The 15,826-nt window shown below is 44.3% G+C and overlaps 1 long non-coding RNA gene across 1 annotated transcript; it reads right to left on the reverse strand.

Annotated features, from left to right (window-relative positions):
• Window positions 1–4,187: 4,187 nt before the first annotated feature.
• Window positions 4,188–6,991, reverse strand: LOC142564021 (uncharacterized). The gene is made up of 3 exons (XR_012824464.1): window positions 6,912–6,991; window positions 4,474–4,541; window positions 4,188–4,296 (listed from the first exon to the last, which is right to left on the reverse strand). It is a non-coding gene; the product is annotated as an uncharacterized LOC142564021 (long non-coding RNA).
• Between the last annotated feature and the right edge of the window lie 8,835 nt (window positions 6,992–15,826).

A 15,826-nucleotide genomic window follows, 5' to 3' on the forward strand; every position in this document is an offset into this window, starting at 1 on the left:
TTTTCCCATTTTATTCCTGCGTCTGTGGCGTAAAAAAAACTGACGTACGCCCCCGTGCTTTCGCGCGACTGTGGCAAGCAATGGGACACAGGTGGCGATCACAGTAACGTTCGTGTTGTCAACGATAGAAAATTGCACTCGCGATCGTGTCCTAATTGTTCAGGTTACTATGCTATGGGACCAAGGTTTGATATATTTTTTTTGTGTGTGTCTGTATGGGCCATTCGGCCAGACAGCAGCACCGAATTACGGTCAAGAAAGACCAGAAACATTAGCAAAGAAAGCTACGCTTTAAAGAAGGCATGCAGAGGCAACGCGCACGTCGTATTTGCTGCGAAGCGAAGCTTTCGCGAAGCCTTTACATAAATGTAATAATACTAGAGGCAAAGCGTGCTTCTCTACTGTCTTTTCGGCAACGGGTAATATACTTGCGATGTTTATGTTTATGGGCTATATTGGTCACAGTCTAAGCCCACATGCAAGCAGACGGTCGTGTCAAAGCGGGGAAGTAAATATTACACAACTGTACGTCTTGTAACACGGGCATTTTGGCAAAAGCGATCACGTGACTTCCTGGCAAGCAGGCAAGATACAGAGATGCCAGTCACGCTGCCCACGTGACAGCGGATTACACCGTCTCCGGGGCCGACCCTTTTTGCTCGGCGAGAAACCGACCAAGCAAGTGAGGCAAACGGAGAGAGCGAATGGCATAGAATGTTAGGTTTTAAGCAAGCAATTATGTGCTTGAAGCCGCCTAAGTGTTGCAGTGAGAATATTCAAGTACTGTTGGTTCCTAGCGTCATTCGAAAGAGCACAGCTGGTCACCCGCCCATCTGCTGTGGTAGTGTGCATGGTGACTTAGCTTACGCTAACATAGTTACATGTGCGTCACCTTGTGCGTAAGTTATTCAGCAGGAAAGCAGCGGCCACGGTCAGTAAAGTCCGGCAAGGTTCGCAAAAAAGACTACGCTTTAAAATCAGTCTGAACGCGTTTCCTGTACTAATGCGACAATGTCATGCCCCTAGCGGCAAACTTGGGACGCACCGAAAGAGCGTAACTTACATGTAGAAGTGTGGAATCCCGCCTTCCAAACTCGGGGAACCTATGATAAAAAAGGAAAAATTGGACTAATAGAATATAAAGCAGCGACTTTCCAAGTACACACGGAATCTGCACTTTCCTATATAATAAGTACAGTATTATTTGACGTATTAGTTCATTCTCTAGAATGCGTCATTTTTTCTCTCCCATTTCTTTTGCTTCATCATCGCACACAGCTTTTTTTTGCGTGTGTGTGGGATCTCGAATGCTGTAAGTTCCTTTATAGTTTTGTTCATAGCTAACCAACCAGAGCGAATTATTTCACCGTCATTTAAGCTCAGAAGAAAATTAAAAGTGAAGAAACAAATTGGGCAGATATAAGGTGTTCAACATAGTAGGTTCCACGCATGAGATGACATGACAAGAACTTTATTTGAGTCCTGAAAAACTGAGATCTAATCTAGTTGGTGTTTCCGCCCAGGATGGGATTGGGAGACGAAGTCCCGCCGCAATGCCGTGGACCCTCTGGACATCCTGGAGTTGAATGTGAAGATTGCTGCTCTTGATGGATCCCTCCCATTGCTCCTTTGTGATGGGTGGGGAGGCATTAAGGGCTGGACACACCCAGAGCATGTGATCAAAAGAGCATGAGTCATGACCACATTTGGGGCACGACTGTCAGTGGGCAAGGGTCTATCCTGTTAACGCACCGACTGGGATACGAACGAGTTTGCAGGAGGCTAAGTGATAGAGAAATGTGCAGAATATAACCAACCCTTATATATAGCTTTCATTGATTACGAGAAAGCGTTTGATTCAGTCGAAACCTCAGCAGTCATGGAGGCATTACGGAATCAGGGTGTAGATGAGCCATATGTAAAAATACTGGAAGATATCTATAGCGGCTCCACAGCCACCGTAGTCCTCCATAAAGCAAGCAACAAAATCCCAATAAAGAAAGGCGTCAGGCAGGGAGATACGATATCTCCAATGCTATTCACAGCGTGTTTACAGGAGGTATTCAGAGACCTGGATTGGGAAGAATTGGGGATAAAAGTTAATGGAGAATACCTTAGTAACTTGCGATTCGCTGATGATATTGCCTTGCTTAGTAACTCAGGGGACCAATTGCAATGCATGCTCACTGACCTGGAGAGGCAGAGCAGAAGGGTGGGTCTAAAAATTAATCTTCAGAAAACTAAAGTAATGTTTGACAGTCTCGGAAGAGAACAGTAGTTTACGATAGGTAGCGAGGCACTGGAAGTGGTAAGGGAATACATCTACTTAGGGCAGGTAGTGACGGCGGATCCGGATCATGAGACGGAAATAATCAGAAGAATAAGAATGGGCTGGAGTGCGTTTGGCAGGCAGTCCCAAATCATGAACAGCAGGTTGCCGTTATCCCTCAAGAGAAAAGTATATAATAGCTGTGTCTTACCAGTACTCACCTACGGGGCAGAAACCTGGAGGCTTACGAAAAGGGTTCTACTCAAATTGAGGACGACACAACGAGCTATGGAAAGAAGAATGATAGGTGTAACGTTAAGGGATAAGAAAAGAGCAGATTGGGTGAGGGAACAAACGCGAGTTAATGACATCTTAGTTGAAATCAAGAAAAAGAAATGGGCATGGGCAGGACATGTAATGAGGAGGGAAGATAACCGATGGTCATTAAGGGTTACGGACTGGATCCCAAGGGAAGGGAAGCGTAGCAGGGGGCGGCAGAAAGTTAGGTGGGCGGATGAGATTAAGAAGTTTTCAGGGACGGCATGGCCGCAATTAGTACATGACCGGGGTTGTTGGAGAAGTATGGGAGAGGCCTTTGCCCTGCAGTGGGCGTAACCAGGCTGATGATGATGATGATGAAGGTGTGTTCAATTTGGGGTGGGGGTTGGAAATGTCCTCCCACCCAGAAGATAATCGAAAACAGTTTCTGCGCACGCATAACGATGGGGACGAAGGGAACGCAAAGCGACAAAACGATGCCACAACTAGCAGCTCCACGCGCACAAATATAAGTGCACTTCCAACACCTGTCCCCTCGTTTTGCGTTTCCTCCTTTCGTTACGTTTTCCTTTATTGCATTTCTATGCATTTTCCTTGCATTTCCCTTATTTTCCTCGACTGTGAAGGCACTCACATCTCTTACATATCTCTCCTGCGCACTGAAGGACAACAGGGTGCGTAACACAACTATTTGGCCAAGATACTGCAATGCCAGAAAAGAGAGAAACAGTGACAGTTAATAGCTAAAAGACAGGGCTGTTACTGTATGTTGTGCAACCACAATCTTCGTAGTGGATCAGCGAGACAAGCTGTATAGAGCATGACGCGAAGAGGATAAGGCGGCACTGCCATCCCATTCCACGTGGACAAAATAAATTTGAATTCAACGCATTGCAGCAAGCTAAATTAACAGACGTATCGAAGTTTATAAATTTTACTTTACAGATACTGTTGCTCGAAACGGCAGACTGCGTCGGAGAGGAATGTCAACGCAATCGACTGCTTTTTCGGCCCTTACTTATTCTTGGCCATTTTAAAGCAACATGCAGGTTGCATATGGCCTGCTCTTTTTTGGTGCACATGCGCTGTTACGCCAAGGTTTGGGACACTCAGCCAGACACTGCAATGTCCCGACGCGCTTGTTCGCAAGCATGCACCACAATCTACCACGCGGCCGGGAAGTGGGAAAGCTGACGTACGGCACGACCTGGTGAAAATAATTTCGTTCGTGGGAAAGTCAGCTTCATACAGGTCCATCTTCAACATCCCCTCTTTCAAGAGAGACGAACAAAGAGAACACATGACGTACGGTGCGTTCTCTTTGCTCGCCCCTGTTGAAAGTGATGCTGTTAAAGGTGGACTATTACCAACTTCCACCGTTGTTAATGAGTTTCGTATGGGCCGACCGTAACAGAAAACAACATTGTTTGTATGAATGCCGTGAATGACTGTTGAGTAAATGATAATACCTTTCGGGATTTAAGTACCGTAACCGCGATCTGGTTGTTGGGCGCCATGCAATGGGAGACTCCGGATTTATGTTGACCTCTTGTAGATCCTTAACGTACATCTAATTGCTGGTGACACGACGGCTGGTGAGTCTGATATTCCTATACGTCAACAGCAGACTTACCGGCAGGCGGTCTTCCATGTCGAAAGTAGATGGGATGCGGTTCCGATACCTGGCCCCCTCGACTGTCGTCGCACACGGCGGATGCTCTGTGCCTTGAGCTGGCTCTCATTCTTTCCTGCATTCAGCAACGACAATCCCCGTGTGCTTTTATTGTAGCACCGAACGCCTACTAGAAGCATTAAGCAAGTTTCAGTCAAGCGCCAAGCAGTCCTTTGTGCTCTTTGCTTTTTTATTTGATGACGCCAAACTCGAAAAACGCAGAGCTTCACAGACATGCAAGAACGACACATACCTGTTCGGCTCTTCCGAGTATTGTGCTTCCACGCAGCCAGTGAACTTAGTTCTATAGATTGCAGGACCCTGCGTAAGTCAACAATGCTGTTGTGTTCAGGGCAATCGAATGCCATAGCTGAACACTTGGGGGTTAAGCAGTGGTGTAATTTCATCAAAGCCGTCCGCTTGGGGACTGAATACAACACGTGGTACTTGCAGGCGCCATCTTATCTGTTCAATCACAGTTATTCAAGAAGGTTTTCACAGAAGCTTTGTCTAATAATGTTTCGAGGGTTGCCTGAGCTTCTTCCGAACCAGCTAATGCTGTTGGGGCCCCATAGCTGTGTCACTCGCCGTTCCAGACACGGCCTATTACCGCCCTGTATTCGTCCATCTATACGTATGTCAGTTATTTTTTATTCCATAGCCAGAAATTAACGTTCACTGCAGGATCAGTGAGAGAGGGGAGCGAAGATGTTCATTTATATAAAATACCGAAAGCTTAATTGAGGTGCGCGTTACAAGCCTGCTGAATTGTGCCTTTTGCAAGCGAAGAAATAAGATATGATGGTTTACAATGTTGATAACCTATTACGACATGGATATTACCAACGGTTATTACTCGTTGGTTCGTTCGCAATAATAAGTAAGCGCAAATAGTACAACTGAGGATTCGAGGCAATGATATCACAAGGCCCATCTACAAAGAACAAATTTCATAACCATTGCTAGTTTTGAGGTAAAATCTCTTGAACTAGCGGTAAAAATGCATTGTTGTTGCGTTTACATTTTAATCAAAACGCCTGTTACTACACTGAAGCTCACAAGTACCTGGAACACCAGTACACTTCGCGGCAGACTATGGGGAATCGTATCTCAAAACTGGTGTCACCTCCAGAATCTGTTCCAAGTGAATATGACTTACGAACATACCAGCAACAATTTTCAAGTTGCAATAATTACCAAAACCAATTAGCATATTTCTTTACATAGCTCACAGGCTCCACGGCTGAATTATTAAGTGAGTGGGGATGCAAAATTGTTTCAAAAAGAAAGAAGAGCTCAACCTTGAACAGTAGTTAACGCAACAAGAAACAGAAGAAATAACAAGCAAGGATCTCGCAAACAGTAAGCGTGCGGAACAAAAAAATGAAAAGAAACACAGAGCACAACATTCTACAACAGTTAAAACTCTAGTGAAAAGAAAAAGGACTCAACAATATAAGTATTCAGCTATTCACACGTAGCTGTTATTCATGTCTGCACTTCTTGTGGTCACAATTCAAACAACGTCATTAGATAAACGCTTCCCTAGTTCAATGGTGTGCGGCAAGGCGAATAAGCTCAAAGCGAGAGTGTAGCCAAAAAGACGTGCGAGACTGTTTTGAAAAGGGGAAGGACAGTTGCATGTTCGCTGGAAGATATAACACAAGCAAAGCAGGGTTAACTTCCCATGTGATTTTAACTTTTTCACGCACTAATTGATTCTGTTGATTTAAAACTTACCTCCACCGCGTTTCCTACATTTTCGGAATCATAAAAATTGCACAGCTTCGAAATAGATTAACCATTTTTAAAACCTTTAGTGTGTTTTCTCATAGTTAGAGAATACGAACTCCGTGCGAGAAGTCATACAGGAACGTCATATATAAAAACATCGATTATTTCATCTCGAGCAGCCGTGGAAACCACCTATCGAGTCACTTGAAAATTGTGCCTGGTGCAAAGAATTGTAAAAAAAAACAATGAAAGTGAACCCGCTCACACCGAGAAAAAATACCAAACCGTCTGCATTCCCAGTCGTTTTACTAAAGCATTTAAACAAGTTATTCAAACTTGCAGCACAATTACAGTCAGAGAAGTGTTTAAGATGCATGTGACACATTTTAAATGTCATTAGTTATATGAATGCATTTGCTGTTGCAGCACAACCTCGGCGAACATTGTGTACACAATCCTCAAAGAGCTAAGGAAGGGAGGGACAAAGATTATGTAATGCGACTGACACTAATTTTCAGTGGCTTATTCCTTGACAGTAATATGAAAGGCGTAGCTCTGAATAGATTCAAGAGAATGTATTAGACAATGGCGGCGGGGGTACCAGAGAAAATTTTAATTTAACAATTAGCGATAGTTTCACAATTATGTTACAAATACTAATTCTTTAATGCAAATAACGTCCGCCTTCCAGTGAATGCAGCTCAAGTTGAATAGAGCTACATGCTTCAGACAATTGAAAAAACTTTGTTAACGATAAAAAACATAAATTTGGGTTTTAAGCGAGAACTGCGGAAATTCCTAGTAGCCATCTAGCCATCATTAGGCGCAACCTAGCCTCCCAGCACACAAAAGGTTATTCTTGCGAGCCAGCTAGTCGGATAGATTTCGCCCACAAAATTATTTCTGCATATTATATGAAACGTACAGGGCAAAGGAAAACAAACTCATCACACTCACTTTGTCTTCCGAGTGGATAATTAACTTCAGGCGTTTCTCAAGCAAGCGAACAGCGGCGAACAGCTGACAGCGTCTTCTTCATTGTCGTTTCCCAGGCGTGCGCGCTTATACGAACAGTAAAAAAAAGAAAAAGCCGGGACGAGGTGATGAAGGCGTTTAGAAACTGCTTTATTGAAAGCAATAAATTACATATTTTGTGAAAAAACATAGGACCAGAGCAATAGTGTGGTGAAACGCTGGGTCCATAGTAACGGCTCTAGCTTGAATGGGCGCTCCGTGAAGTTTGCATGTGAGATAAGGAAGGTCTTCTTGAAGGCCTGTTATCTGAACATGATACCACGGAGATGTACACAATGAATTTATGTAGATGACGGTGGTGCCACGCAACGTAATACATCGTTGCGCTCTTTTAAGGTTTCGGTTATCTTCCAGAGCAGGTGTGTGGAAAAACAGCGACACGTCACAAACAGACCTTCCGAGAATTAATTTCACCGCTCTATAAGCTGTCCAAAAACATTTGTCAGTCTGTTTTGCTTTTGCTTTTGGTATCAAACCTATAGCATGCCTGCAACAAATGCCGTGAACCAACATAAATACATCGGTTTACATGTAGTCCTCATCCATTCAGATGTGCTGTATGTAGAGTCTGCAGAGATCAGTCGGCAAAATGTGCAAGAACAATGGTTCACAGGGGTAAGGATTGGGCACGTTGGCATTGCCATCTAAAACTGGTACAGCACAACATAGAAAGGAAGAAACAAGCCGAGTCGGCCAGATAAAGGAACAGAGCGCTGATTTCCTACTCGTTTATTGGCAAGTTGCACGAAATATGTAGCTACAAGAAAGCATCAGAAGGTCTCGTCACAGTACTTCACAAAACGTCACACCAATAGAAGGCTACACCACCATGAGCCACAGAACGCGCAATTCTGTCATGCAAGGTCAAGAAATGATCAAGAAATCTTACTTCCTGTGGAGATATGCACAAAGATGGCACGCTAAAAAAGCACAGATCACAACTTACGCGGGAGATTATTGAAGCTGATCTCGTAGCAAGGGCTGGCACCACGTGCGTTAGGAGAATATTATGTCAGCAGCTGCACACTGTACACATCCCACACGTTCGCAGAAATGATGGTAGCCTACGCTCTCTGTCCCGTAGGTTGCTGCTTGAACCTAGAGCTAAGACAGACACAGTTACACGTTAACAAATTGTACCATATACTCACCTGTGTTGGTCACCTGCAAACGCACGAAAGATATTAAAGGTGACAATGTTCCACGTTTCATGAAAATTATACACATCTCAAGGGAAGATGGCAGGAAATACATGTAACATGTTTCTTTTGCAATTTTCTCAACTTCGTCTGAGTAAAGATTATTAAAGTTTTCGCGCGTTGTCTATGCCAAGCTTTACTTTAAGATATTGAGAAATGTTGGAATTATAAATTTTGACAACAGCTTGTCTTTGTACTTTGTTCAAGGAACATATAAAAGCTAAATAATGCAATTAAAACGCTCAAACTTATGTCAAATATTGTTCGCAATAGGTGCTTTCCATTGAATAATAAAGTTCGCATTGAAATGCGCACCAAAATAGGTTTTTCGACATTGACATACTATTGTGATCGCAATTTGCAAAGAAAAAAGTGTTTATTCAAACGTAGTATTGAGATAAGAATTGCCTGAGTTCAGTAGGTACATTACCCAAATTACAATAATTAAACAATATCTCACAGCAAAGTTCTTTTTATTTATGGAGGTAACATCTCTTATGTAATCGCGAGAAGAGCTTTCCAGAAATCGCGTTTAGTTGTTCATTTGTGACCAACCGAGCTTAAAATGCACATGGGACAACTTGCAGCATAACTTAATCGAGATTCCTTTGCAAAATCCTTCTTGTCAGTTACTGTAACTCTTTTTTTTTCTTTTTACTGCTTTTGAGTAGCTGAGCTAGGCACCAGTGATATTTATTGGGCCCGCCCTTGGAGGTGTGTGTTGACCACGTTGTTGACGTAGATTAGCACAATGATTTCTACAGAATCTGCCCTATTTCTTCAATTTTGATGAAAAACAAGGCATCCATGTCTTCTGAGTGAAACATGTGAACGCGACAACGCTGTTAGTATATACAAAAGTTTGGGAATTCAAACTATGATGTACAGGATTGCTCATGTGCAAACAAGCGTGCTGCCGCCATTGGTCAACAATGCCGTTTCCGGTGAACATTCAAAATTCTAATAACTTAAAATCGGTTGTGAGGCCATATACTTATTTGTAAAATAAAAGAAATACTTTTTGCGAATTTTCAGCTCATCTGAAAAACGAGATGCGTCAAACTGTTATGTAGCCGAGTTGACTTACGCAGCTGGTATTTTCGGCACCACTTTTAAAGCCCTTCTAGCTCACATTTCCCCATGCCATTTGGAGAATGTATTCCTAGTGAAATGAAATATTTTTTTATATTTATTGGTGCCAAAATTGGTATACCACTTTTCCAAGCCACTTGCCACCCCCATTCCTTAATCAAATGATAGAATGCGATAACATATCTAAATAAGGATCGCACATATACTACAGCACGCACACAAAGAAATTACAACCACATGGATACTATACATATTTTGCGTCCTACCACCATCGGAATGTGGTTGTGGTAGTTGAAACCGCGCCCTCCTTTTACCTCAATAATGCCTCAGCCACTGAGCCCCGCCGGGGGTCAAGGTTAAGCAGAAACAAAGATTACGCATATATGCTAAGTCCAATTCGTTCATGTGAAGAATCCGCTGAAGAATGTATACCTCTTCTACTTGCAGTGAATATTCAGAAGGTGGCCTAAAGCTGTGAACAAAACTGGAGGTACTCGCTTGAAGACCATTGTCGTTGTAGAAACTCTTGGGTGGGTAGTCACCAACCGAGACAATACAAATATGGGCATTTTATGAGGCAGCGTGCACCTCGAAAACTTATTAGAGACAATTAGTTAATCAGGAAAGTGTAAATTAATGTACAATAATTACATTATTGATATCTATCCAGATATGAGCATTGAAGTTTGCGACACTTGCGGCTTCTCAAAGCCCACGATTCCAGTAATGTATTCCTGTATGGTTCATTCGCCACAGGCTCTTGTATCACACTGTGTATGGCGCATGGTAGTCATCGCTACGTTTTTCTTTTTATATTTTGATTCGAATTCTATGAGAACTTCAAGTTTGCGGTTTGTACGTCTCTGTGTCATCCGTTCAACCTCGGCTATCCTCTTTCAGAACAACTTGTGTCACTAGGTGCTCTACGGTATAATAAACAGAGCATCCAGCTGCTGTGCTGAGGGAAACGAGCCAGAAACTGACCGTCAGACCAACCAGGATCACTGGGTATGTGACGCTGGGTATGCGCCCCTCTTCAATGAACTTCGTGCCAACATGGGTAACGAGGTGTGTGCCGTTGGCTGTGTGCCGCTCTTTGTCGAACATCTTCACGCCAACTTGCATCACTGGGTATGTGCCTGGGCACCAGGACCGGTTCCCCTCTTCAATAAACCTCTTGTATACACCCCGGCAAAAAATCTGTTTTCTAATAAAGAGCTTCCCTCTCTCCCTCTTTGTCGCCAACTTGTTTTACAGGATAAATGCAACTTGGCATGGGCCGCTAATCATATTAATCGTCATCGCATGTAAAAAATATCAATTACACGCTCACCATAACGCAGCTTGTCAATCGCATTAACATCGCCCACACATCTTCAACAAACGGATGCCTTGCCATTTTTTTTTTTACACGGACAACAGTAGTCTTGCATTTTCTCTTGTAATTTTGGCCTGTGAACTTGTTGGCTGTGTGTCACGACATACGAACTATTTGGTCGAACACGTCCTCGAGTGATTTGTATGGCTATCGTTTTGTTTTTCTCAGGGCGTTTGTTTTTATTGCCAGTCACAGCAGAGGGTAGCCTTTGACTCTTCGAGAACCGAAATGTTTCCAGGCATCTATTAAGAAAACATATACCTGCAGTAGGGTACTGGCTGAAAAGGTTTATTAAAGTACACATGGCCTATATCACGGAATTATATACATACCTATCGGCAACATAATACATTGAACAGTCGTGAAGTAGTCTGCATTGAAAAAAAACGGCAATCCTTAACTCAGTAACCGCAAGCTGGGGTAAAGAATTATGGACAATTTTAATTATTACCTAACGCTGGTCCCGAAAGCGTTCTCATTGTAGCCTCTGTAACAGCGTGCTTGTTTAAGCGGGTGAGAAAGACACCAACTTTACTTACAAAAGGCCCCTATTCCGAGCCGTTGGCAATAGTTTGTTTTATCTATATTCCGCTTCATACTGGGAGAACGGCTCAGGTTCGTGGGTTCGATCCCCACGTTGGGCGCCGATGTGGGAAAGGCACGGTCCCGCAGTGCAAGCCAACAGGCCCCAGTCCTGCCAGCCACGCACAATGATGATGATGATGATGATGATGATGATGATGATGAAGCCTCAATTAATAGCACAACCCCACTATGGGGGATAGGCCACGAATCGGGTAGTAATATGATTCAATAAATAAAATAAATCGGTCAATAAATACATAACACAAAAAATGAAATAAATATATAATCCAAGATGAAAAATAAACTGAATACATGAGATAAAGTATTGATCAATACAAGAGTACCAAGCCACGGGCTCTCGTGTGGTTCGTCCTCGTCTTCTACTAATAGCTCCGATGTCGATCCCACTCGCATAGTATTTGGCACGCAACGCTGAGGAAGCCACGCAGTTAATGCAGTCGTATTAGTATCACGACTTGTGTTTCTCAGTGCAGTTGTTCCCTATCTGCGACGCTTTCTGTGGAATATCGAACGTACGTTTTACATCTATAAGCTGTGGAAGTAAGTTCGGGTAAAATTCCGTGTTTGTTCACCTTTGCAATGCTTGCATACCACGCACCATGTTCGGGTAACGTGTGTAAGCGATGCTCTGTGGTCGCTCGTCGTGGAAACGTATCAGCCAAGTTGCCCGGTTGTCAGTAATCAAGAAACCAGCGACGCTTTTCTATAAAACAATTCATAATTTACGGCATAAAGCACACGATTTAATGCGACGTCTAGTTACTTTAAGTATAACTGAAACAGAAACTTCCTCCACTTAGAGAGTTTCCGCAGAACTGATTAGGCCTATTCGACTTGTCTATTATCTCGCCCTCTGATTTCGATATGCTAAGGGCTAAATATAGTCCCACGTAGCGTGAGCGCGCTCACTCGTTACGTCACGTTGGCGAAAACAGCGTCGACCCATGGTTAACCACACTGGCCAGCCAACGTAACCGGACGTGGCCACGCACTCCGACGCGTCTAGCGCATTGATAAGGTCGAGCTACAAACGAGCTTTTACTCTCCTGGTTCGCTCAGTTGGTAGAGCGACCACTCGGAAATGTGTCGGCCACGTGTCCAATCCTCAGACTACGACGAAATTTTCTTCAGCAGCGAACCTTGTTGAGAAACCCCTACGCCTTTGCTTTGTAGCTTCTTGTTATGCACGGGTAAATGGCTATTTGAACTTTACCTTTCGTGAAAATTCTCCCGCCTCGCAGATTTAAGAAGAAATGATTTGCTATCACGCAGAGCCAATTCCTTTCTCTCCACGTGATGAACTATTTCCTTGTCACGAATGCGGGCAGTGAAACAAGTTGCCTGCTATGTTGTAACGGAATATCTATCAACATTGCAACATTGTAAGCTCATTTTTACCAAGCGCAGTATTTTTACCAGACGAATGCAAGTTGCAACAGCCTACAGAAGTCTCCAGCTGTCATCATTTCTTGCTAAGTGTTGGAACACAGTTATTAGAATAATTTTACTTGTACATGCGAAAGAAAACTATGAAGATGAGCTCCATGCCGGAGGCGAATTTCTGACATTTAAAGACAGCAAGACCATGCGCCAGAATTTTCTAGGCAATTTGGTAGGAAGCTCAATTAAAATTAAATTATGTGGTTTTACGGGCTAAAACCACGATCTGACTATGAGGCACGAAGCTGTATGCTATAGAGTTATAGGCTATCTCAGTCACGCTTAGTAAATGTTGAAGGCTGCGAATATGCTGGTGCCGAAGAGGTTCTAAAGACATACGCGGAGCTCAGTGTGATTCGGTGTTGCTGTGTGAGACACTGTTGAGACACTGTTGCTCACGTGGTTTACGTAAAATTGCAAGTACACGCGTGTATAATGAGAAGTTCGAAGCATAACGTTCGACGTACAACGTGCCTACAGCCATTGCAAAGACGCGATCAACCTAAATTCCTCAATAGATATGTTCACAAATAGATTTAGGTGGACACAAACACCATTTGTAACTTAACGAAATGGTTTCACGCATGCGCTTTCTCTATGAACTCCTCCAGGCAAGCCCCATGGCTCTGTTCTTTTTCGCCCCTCTGTGCCTCGGCTGTGTGAGATCACCTCCCCCCCCGCACATACACACACCCGCCCCGCTCAACCTGTTCGGTAACACACCAAGGCCAAACCCGGAGAAAAAAAGAGCTGAAGTAGCTATGTCCGCAAGCTACACGAGGGCAACTTCGATACGATAGCATTACTAGGATCCCTTGCTATTGACGACTGGATACCCCTCTCCCGTCGTTCTAACAGCCAAGCTGTTTATGCGGACCCTGTGCGGTCGTTGTCAGACTTCGCTACAAGGGGCCACTTGACCTAGCGGGAGAGGAAAAGAGCTCAACAGGGAGAAAGTGGTTGGAGTGACCCCTTTCCCTCTATGAGAGTGCTATCTTATATGCGAATCTTATGCGGTTGTCCCACTGTGTCTTTTCGGCGATCGAGCAAGATCGTCATCAAATTTATGGACGACATATTCCACCCTGCCGTGAAAGAAACAAATGTTATGCTGGCGGTTTGCGGCCAACGAACAGTGCCCAGCGATTGTAACGGGATACTAAGAGGACGTGGCTGCCAGCACTTCTTGTGCCAGCAAGAAGCGTCGGCGGCCACGTCGATCGTCAAACTAATCCAACCAATCGTCAAAACGATTGCAGCGCCTGCATCTCCAGTGGTGGGCCTTGTGTCCAATATACGGAGCTGTGGATTAGTGGTTCCGCACACTCCATCCCAGCTGCAACTATGGGAAAACGAGGAATGCGTACTCCTGAGGAACAAGCTGCCTGCCGCGAGCGTCAGCGAGAGTTGGCTCGTGAACGGCTTCGTCGTCGTAGGGCCGACCGTGAGCTATGCGCCAGAGGTATGGAAAGTGCGTGCCCGAGACGCTGAAACACATTGGCAGCGCTGGCATGTCGACTCTGAGCTACGCCATATAAATCACCGCCCAAACAAACCTCACGCGCAAAAAGAAAGACACTGGGAGAATGGATGGATGGATGGATGGATGGATGGATGGATACAACTTTCTTGTACGTCCGGCAAGGTTTAACGCGGCCCAGGCTCAGGTCTCCCCCGGTGGAACGTCAAGGCCCTGCCTCAACGCCGCCTCACGGGCTTGCTGGACTGCCAAAGTCTGGATTCCAAGGTTTGAGCTGCGCAGAGCGGCGGCCCACTTCGATGACAGGTTCTCCGGAGTAACTACCATCCCTCCTATGACTACATTGCACTCCCACAGCATGTGTTCGAGTTTTGCTGGTCCTTCCTGGCACAATTTGCACGTATCGTCCTGAGAACCGCAAAAAAAAGCCCTCCTAAAGCATGCTCACCCCGCGAAGCACGCGAAAGTCAAAATGAGCTGAAAGCGGTGAAGCCAAACATTTACCACATAGACTGCTTGCTAAGTTTGACTTGCATGGTGTAACACTAGGTGTAACTAAGACAGCTTAGCTGTTCGGCCATCTTCATGGACTAGAGGGGGCGGGGATTTTTCAGAGCGAAGCTGTAAAAAAATCTTTCTCTACTGTCGTGTCCACGTGTAGAAAAAAAAATCCCGAAGATAGTGAAATGCAGGGCCGACCTGCAGCGGAGTTGACACAGGCGTTAATCACTCCCCATACGTGGACCGATCCTGAAGATAGTACAATACCGGGCCGACCGGTGGCGGAGGTGCAGTTCACGATTAAGGGCCCACAAACAGCTTCGCCGGTACGGTAGTGGAACGGTACTGAGTTATTTTTTTTTTACATTTCTACTTCCGGCGCCCACTCTATGTTCCTGCTTTTTCTCCTCTCCCTTTGGCAGCGGAGGAGCACAAGCTAAAGGAACGCGGCCAAGAAAAGTAGTTGCCCAGAAAAAAAGTTGTTTTGGTCAAAACGTTGGCTCCAGAGGCATATTGTAGGTGAGGAATGCCAGCAAATGAAAGTAGACCAGAAAATATAACGATGGAAATAACAAAGGTAACATGAATGTTTCAGGTCCGATTCCTCCCAGTTTGCTAGCATTCCGCACGCACTTCCATGCACCAACTTGTCCAACGAGCCTCGATTATGAGACATTTCTTGTGTGGCCATTATTATTCATTTCATGTCTTCACATTATTGCGAACCAATCTTGGTTGAGCATTCACTCTAATACACTGTAGTGAAAACATGGGGGCCTGCAAGGTCAGAATACGTTTGCTTATAAATCATCGTACGTAGTGCCAAAGTCCACCGACTGCCATTATGCTAGTGTTTAAGCTAGTGTTTTTAGTAAAGGAACTCTCTGGAATGTTTAAGCGTGTATCAACTTCAACATGAACATTCCTTCAAAACCCAATCTGTACTCTTCAAAAAAATGGGTGAAATAGTCGCCACTTAATTGACTATCTCCTTTCGAGAATATTGTGCAAAAATTACAGCGGCGATGATGTAAGTTCTGTACAGTCAGTTTTTAAGGTATTTTCGCGGATACGTCGCTGAGTGTGCAAAACATTTTTAAAAGCTCCAAACGGCGGTTTCGCTTATATTCAAAAGCAATGG

Source organism: Dermacentor variabilis, chromosome 11 (assembly GCF_050947875.1).
Source record: "Dermacentor variabilis isolate Ectoservices chromosome 11, ASM5094787v1, whole genome shotgun sequence".
NCBI classification, from domain to species: Eukaryota; Metazoa; Arthropoda; class Arachnida; order Ixodida; family Ixodidae; genus Dermacentor; species Dermacentor variabilis.